This window comes from Lates calcarifer, linkage group LG7_2, assembly GCF_001640805.2.
Source record: "Lates calcarifer isolate ASB-BC8 linkage group LG7_2, TLL_Latcal_v3, whole genome shotgun sequence".
NCBI lineage: Eukaryota > Metazoa > Chordata > Actinopteri > Centropomidae > Lates > Lates calcarifer.
The window spans coordinates 3500846-3508679 of record NC_066854.1 but is presented as its reverse complement, the minus strand read 5'-3'; positions in this window follow the sequence as shown (position 1 = coordinate 3508679).

Sequence of the window (7834 nt, the reverse complement as noted above, 5' to 3'; positions counted from 1 at the left end):
ACATGCAGGCCACATGGTGCAGCTAAGAGCAAAATGTGCAGTGATCCAGCACACTAAAACTATTCCTCATGTCCTTTTGTTTTAGGTTGTAAATGAACACCAGGCATTGCGTAAAAATCTTAAATGCTAAAACTTCTTAAAACTTGTTTGTCTACAGGTTAAAAAAAAAGATCAAATTCACTTGTTACTCTCACTGCTTTACCATCACAAACTTGTAGTAAAAGATCCTAAACAATTGTCTATTTAAGTGATATTGCATCATACAGGAGACAAATTTACCACAAGAGACTTAATGATAATGTTTCTATATTTGCACACCACATGATCACCATGTCCGGCGCCAGATTTTTGCATACAGACTACAAACTATCTGAAACCACTCTGACCCCATAGACCTAATAACATAGCACTTGTGAGGCTCTGATGCCCGCTTTAATGCAAACTGTATGTGAACACCATCTGTAACATCACAGACAAAAGGAGGGGCACTGTAAATGTCACGCCACAGGATTTAAAGTAGCGGCTCCACACGACTTATCAGAAATAACACAATAAAAAAAAAAGCTCAGTCACCGTCTGCCAAGCACGTTGGCAAGGCTACACATAAAACAGATTGTTTTGCATATGTGGTGCAGTCAGTGCTGGGCAGCGCTGAGATGGATTAACACAACACTTTGTGTGGATTCTTTGAATGGATGAGCACAAGCTGCCACTTTAGCCAAAGTTTATAGATCAGGATGAAAATAGGCTTCATTCCTCCAGGGAGCGATGACTGTGAGTGTTTCATCGAGCAGCAACATGTGTTCTGCACAGCCAGTTTTTCCATTGTTGATGTTGAGGAGCAGGAGGTCAAGTGCCTTGCTCAAGAGCATATGTACACGTGTATTACTTATTGTTTGCAGTCTTAACCATACTACATGCTGCTCAGATGAGGCGGGGCAACTTTTAAGACTGGGATTTTCACCTTCTACTTAATAAATTCACTGGGTCAGTTTGACTTGAACATGAAAATATAGAAAGTTCTCCTACTTCTTGAATAAACCATGAAAAAACACACTGTATGAGAGGAGAAGATGAGTGTTTTGATAGTTCGTGTCAAGTTGACATTTTGTAGACACATGGTTTCTACAGGACAGAGATAAAACAGTAATTAGACCCTTTTAATATAATGAAAAATGTCTGGGTATACCTGTATATGTGAAAACACAGTCAGGGACTACAATCACATGTGATATTTAAAAATAAGCAGATGTTTATGTTATCATGGTCCCCTTTCCTCTCACAGTGTGTGTGTGTGTGTTTAGTACAGTAGTATGTATGCTGTGTTTACAGATCAATGCTGTGTGTCTTCACTTAGATTACTTTGATAGAGTTGGAACAGGAACACGGGGAGATTAATCAAAGTGAAGGGGCACTGACTCCCTGCCCGTGCCAGTCGATATGGACGCGTGGTTAATTTGCCCCGAGGAGAGCTGTCGTCAGGCAGATGATAAACAGTGTTTGCCCCGTTTTTTAGCCACAAGCGTGCTCCTGCTCACCAAGAAAAATAGTTTCGACCCATGGTCTCTAATTCACAGTGGGGGGTGAGAGGTGGGACATTAATCATCCTTCTGCCGGGGTCCGTCTCTGACAGGCGAGCCACCGTGGGTGGATTGGGTGGAGATATTCGCTTGGTGAGCTCACTGTGGACTTAAGTAAACCCTGCAACACACTGTAGTGACACTGTGACGACTGCAAAGTGGAGAATTTAGTCACTTTTTGTTAATGAGAAGACACACCTTGTTAATGAGAACCAAACATTGCCAGTTGCTGTGAAAATGGTGAATTTGCACTGAAGACAGTGCTATGAAGTGAAAGTAAAAGCATTTAATTTAGGGAACCTTATGGGCGGCTGTTTCATGCTTGGCATGTGCCATCAATGCTTCATATGAAGCTGTAGCTCAGTGCCAGGCATTAGAGGGTTGGCTCTCATCCAACTGTTCCAACAGATCTCCATATGGACAGCGGGGATTCCAGCACCGTCTTGAAAAGGAAACGCCACAATAGGCGACATCGACCTCCTCTCAATTTGCCCTATCCCCAGATTGAGCGACATCCTTTTAATTGTACGGCTAAAACAGCGATGGAGCAGGAAATAATGGAGGATATCACACTGTGGAGCTGTGCCAAGTCCGCTCCTTCCCCCTCTTTCCCAAGGATGGAGTGCTGGAGAATTGGGGGCTTATAATGCCAGCGAGCTGAGGCTTTGCTCCAGTCATCATTTCCATGCTGCTTTACGCTGATTCCCTAATATCCTTAGCGCCTTGCGTAGGGATAAGCCCATCGTGCTGAAACATGGCTGTCATGCCTATAAACCGTTCACGGCTCTAAAGAATCCATTATGGTTGCTCCACAAACATGGAGACTCAAAGGGCCACTTTGCTCAAGCTCATTTACTCTTTTAAAGCATATTTATTTACCCCTTAATGCTGCAGTAGAAGGGATCTCCAACACACCACAATACATCACAGCAGGCTGTAGAAATAGCATATCTAAGTATAAGTGGTCATTTACACCATGAATCATACATCTTTAATGGACTTAGCTTCATATTATTTTATGATGCACGTGTTGCTCTTCTGCACAGCACATACAGTACAGCATGTGCATCAATAAACAAAGAGAAATAAACTTGTCCCTGTGTGGCTCAGCTCAGGTAGTGATTAAGTGTTATCCTACCTCAGTTGGTTTTGGGGAGATCCATTCCCTCTGCAGGTGAATGTAGAGCGAGGCACTAACACTGACAGGGTTTCAGTTTCCACTGGAGCCATCCATTCTGCCACAATGCTGTAAAACACAACAACCACTACACAGAATATAACTCTCCCTGCATGTCAAAGCTGATACACAGCAGAGTCGGTGTGAGGGAGCAGTGCCATTTGAAATCTGCTTAATGTCATGAATGACATTTCATTTCACAGATTTCATAAAATGTGTGCATGAAGAATAAGAGGAGGAAAGAAAATAGAGAATTTTTCATATCCACCTGTTCACCATCGTACATGCTGCTGAACTCTTCACCTCTTTCTTCTGGGTCAGGTCAGAGGGTCAGTGTGGGAGCAGTGAGCAGGCCAAAGGTGCTGTAACCTCCACCTAGAGGACATCTGTTGCCACACCTATACACTCCACACACACACATAATTTCTATTCCTATTCCCCTTTCTATTCCCAGTCCTAATCCCCTTCCTCTTTTTATTTATTTTTATTTTCCAGTTTCCTCCTTTTTGAATTCCAATGTGTAACTCTAAATCCATTTTCATTCCCATTCACTCTTGGAATTTTGGTGTTGTTATTTTACTGCTACTATTAGTCTAATAACATCACTTCTGCTGAAGTGATTTCTTCTATTTTGACAGCTACTTCTACTAGCATTGCTCTGCTGCAGTCACCACCACAGTAAATGTATAAACTGTAATACTAAGGCTCGTACAGCAGTGTGCTACAGTCCACTGTGCAGTGTTAAACTAACACCCACAGTGATCTTTGTGTGAGGTAAACCAAGTTATATGCCACGCTCCAGAGCTCTGTCAAGGATTACTCATCTCCCCTCTCTCTCTCTCTCTCTCTCACACACACACAGTTTCGTAGATTATCAACAAGTATGGTCATTGAGTGGAAATTAATTTGCCACTGGTAATGGATAGAGACATTTTGCTGAGATGCGTAAAAACAGCTGAACTGCCAGCGATTACCTGCTGGAATCAGCCTTCATCAATATCAGGATAATTACAAAGCACTTCTGGCAGTGCGTGAAATGAATGGAGCGTGCAACAGATTGGGCGGTGGCCATAGATGTCTGCAGATATTAGGCCTCCTTCTCAGAACGGCTCCACGGGGGGAGCGAGCTACCTGAACAGACTGGAGCTTCAGGAGCCAGACTGAGGGTTTCATATTAAAACAGAAAACAGTCAGGTAGAACAGAGCAGAAATGACTGTGACTGAAACTAATACAATTCACACAGTGCTGAATAGAAGAGGAAGAGCACAGGAGAATAAAATAGAACAGAAAGCACTGGAACAATAGTTAATGGTAAAACAACGTAGAGCTGAGCACAATATAAAAATAAAATAGAATAAAATACAGAGTGCAGTAGAACAGGACAGAGACACTGACAATTGAATGGGACATAAATAAACTACATAGATGAAACAAGAGAAAGAACAGAATAAAATGCCAGCAAAGAAATAAACTAGTACAGTGCAGAAAAGAACAGAAGGAAAAAGTAGAGCGGAATAGAACAGGGCAGATAAAAAATTTAAAAGAACTGGGCAAAAAAATTAACGGTGTGAAATAAAATAGAGCAGTGAGAATAAACAACTGGATAAAACAGATCTGAATAGAAACAAATAGCACCTCTGAAACACAGAGGAGAGTCAAAGTGCTTAAATAAAGATAAAGAGAGATAATAAAGGAAATAAAATACATTGTGCAGCTTATCAGAATGAAAGAGCAGACTTCAGTGTCCAGAGCGATGCTGGTCTGTTACACCATGTCCAGGCCTGAGGATGGGACTCTGTACGGTGGTTTGAGTGGGGGGTGAGGGAGGAGGTGTTCAGGGTGTCGATCCCCGTCTTTCCCAGACTTCACTTCCATCTCTCACATGGAACCACTTTGGTTACCCCCCTTTTCCCCTTGCCCTCTCCTTTCTGTCCTCTCAGACAGCGAGCTGAAGGCAGTATTGGGTTTCCTCTCCAGCTGAAGGGTTACTTCAGTCCATCCCGGGGATGAAAAGATGACTATTTTCCTCCCCTTCTTCCATCCGACTCTTTTTTCAGGTGAGAGGCTATAGGGGAGGAAGGAAACTATTACATGCGGGGTGAACTGGGGCCTGGAGATGCTTGACGGGGAGGAAGAGGACCTGGATCCGAGACGGGGACGAGGAGAAACCCGAGATCTCTGGAAACTGCTGGGAATGACCCAAGAAAAACTTCCGTCGCCCCTCTCCACCATCCTCGTCCCGTCCTGTCCGAAAGAGTTTCCCATAATGGCCTTAGCCTGTGAAGAAAGTGCACTCCCAAGGTGGTGGGGGGGTTCTCTAAAGGCCTGCAGACTCAAGCAAGAATGTGTGAAAGCATTAACACACAGAAACCACCCAGAGGAACAGACACAAAGACATACATACACACTTTTCTCATTGTAATCAAGTTCTGAGGTTGTACCACATATATGATTATAAATTAGACACTTATTTTCTAAATCAGGGAATGAAGTTTATGTTAATTTGTCCGGTGGTGTCTGTGACCTCCTCAAATTTCTGTTTTGGCTGCACCGACACCTACAGGTTTGCAAAGACTGATCAAAACCAGCCACAGCTGTTTGGTTTGCGGTCGAGGGAGATTTACATATCTGGGTGAATTTTTTAAATGCCAGGCGAGATCTAAAAAGTCGAGGGGGAAATTCCATCCTCAGAGAATGTTTTCATATTGTTTCCATTTCATCTGGACGGACGCTTCTAGCGAGCTCTCGCATGCAGGGGCACATCAATCACTGCCTTATTACAGAGGGGGATTTGGTGGAAAATAATGCTTTTTATCCGAGGAAGGGGATTGTATAATTGCTGCTCGTTTGACCCCGTGTTCGGCTCAGAGCTGGAATGTGAGGCAGTTTGACGACATCTATGCCCCGTTGCTTTGTCTGCAATTTGTTGTTCTCTCTCTGCTGCAGTGTAGCATACCGACGAGGGAATCTTTCCTGTGTGCTGCGTTGGATGGCTAAGGGAAAAAATGAATTTTACTGCTTCTCGCAGAAAGTGGTTGCATGCAAAATTTGACCACAGCAGTTTTGGCAGCTGGTTGCAAACTATTTTGGTTGAAATGTGATAATTTTAGATGAGGAAAGGAGGCTAATAATAATAGTATCAGTTGCTGTTTTCTCCTAAGATGAGGCGCCCAAATCTACTTTTGCACAGTGACCAACTGCAAAAACATTTGGTGCTTTTTAAGTGCAGTGAGTGACTTTATAAGCCATTATATGGAAATAAGCATCTTCTTTTCCCATAGCATTTGGGGAAAGACCTGTTCAAGTGGATGTGTTGCACCTCACCAGCTGACAAATTGCTGGAGTGATTGAACTGAAGGACTGATTGCTAGGTTAATATCTGCCATTGATCTTTTCATTGATCATTTGTCCCTCACTAATGACTGTGACGGGACTGATTTTAAATAATATGTCTCGCTTGTAACCTGACATCAGAGGAGGTGGATAAGAATCGGAGTATGACTGTTTCTCGGGGAAGGAAACCGCTGCGAAAAATCAGCTTGAAAGGCCAGAGGAAATTGAGACAATATTAAAAAGAAAAGGTTCAATCTGTGAGCTTTTTTCCCCTGCTGATCAGAAGGGCTGTGGACTACTGCTGGGCTCCTTAACATCTGGTTGGGCAATTTACCCCGCTCAGACGACTGGAAAGGTTAAACCACTAAAATCTAATATTTGCCTAGAGGGGGTCAAGGCACTGCAATTACAAGGTACAATCGGCAGGGCTAATCAGCTAGTAGCGCGTACCAGGGGCTCGGCTGGGCAAATAAGCCCTGATCAGAAGCACTGTTCTCTGCCTCTCCTGTTTACTTATTAAACCCTGTTCTCATGTTCAAGGGCCCCACTGCTGCCTCTGGCCCCACACACCCCAAGGCACAGGGGAGTAAATTTAGCTCCTGACGCTTTTTAAATGGGACCACGCCACTTGGCTAGAAAGTAGCCCCCCGTGTTAATCAGTATCTGCGGCCTTTGTTGCGAAATGATCTCAAATTACTTTCCTCCAATCTGGCAGGCATTAACACCTTGGGAAGGAATGGGATAGGTAGAGATTTGTACCCTGAGGAGGAAAACAAAGTGCAGAGCAGTGAGACAGATGAGTGTGTGGGAGCGTGTGTGTGTGTGTGTGTGAGGACACCGACGAAGGCCCACATCGGCGTTATGTCTCAAAAGGATGTGTGTGTGTGTGTGTGTTCCACAATGCTGTTTACATGCTTGGTCTTTGACACACATTTCCTAATTGACTGAGTATCAAGTGCAGGATTAGTGTATAATATATCAGAACTGTCTGGCGCGCAACACTTTTGAACAAGGCTCGGGGAACAATTACTGGTAATTAAATATGTGCCAGTTACTGGAAAAGATAATTATGTCCTTGGTGTATAACACCAATTAATTACTTTTATTTCAGTGAGCAAAGCTTTTAAACGGCAGCGGAAGCCATTCGAATGGCACCCATGTTTGAGTGCAAGCAACCTCTGTGTTTGCTAATGTGTAAGTTGCCGCTGCAGAGATGAGCATTAAGGCGCTGCACATGTAAATTGTTTAAATCAGAATCAGGCATTTCACTTTGCCATAAAGCTCATGTTTACTGTAACAAAAAGGGGGGAAACTGCAGCAGACGCAGACGTTGTCGTGTGGCTTCAAATTGACAGTAGCAGTTCGACACTCTGGTATTAGTGGCAAACAAGCTCTGTCAAAGCTACAGTCATAATATTTTTACCTCTCTCCTTTCCCTCCTCAGGCATTAAACATTGACATAATAGGTTGAATGAAAAAGAGAGTTTTCTGGGGAGGGCAGAGCTCAACTCTCTCTCGCTAAGAGGATTGGTCAGATTGGATACAGAGCCTACGAGGAATCAGGAGTGCTCGGTATATCCTCATACCTTCCTCTTCTGTACTTACAACACCTTCACCACACCAAGATAGCAGCGCCAGATTAGCTGTAAACCTCTCCTTCCCCCCATTCAGACACACACTAACACTAACTGCTTTGAATCCAAACATGTATACCCTGCTCTTACTCATATATCAAAGTGGGTT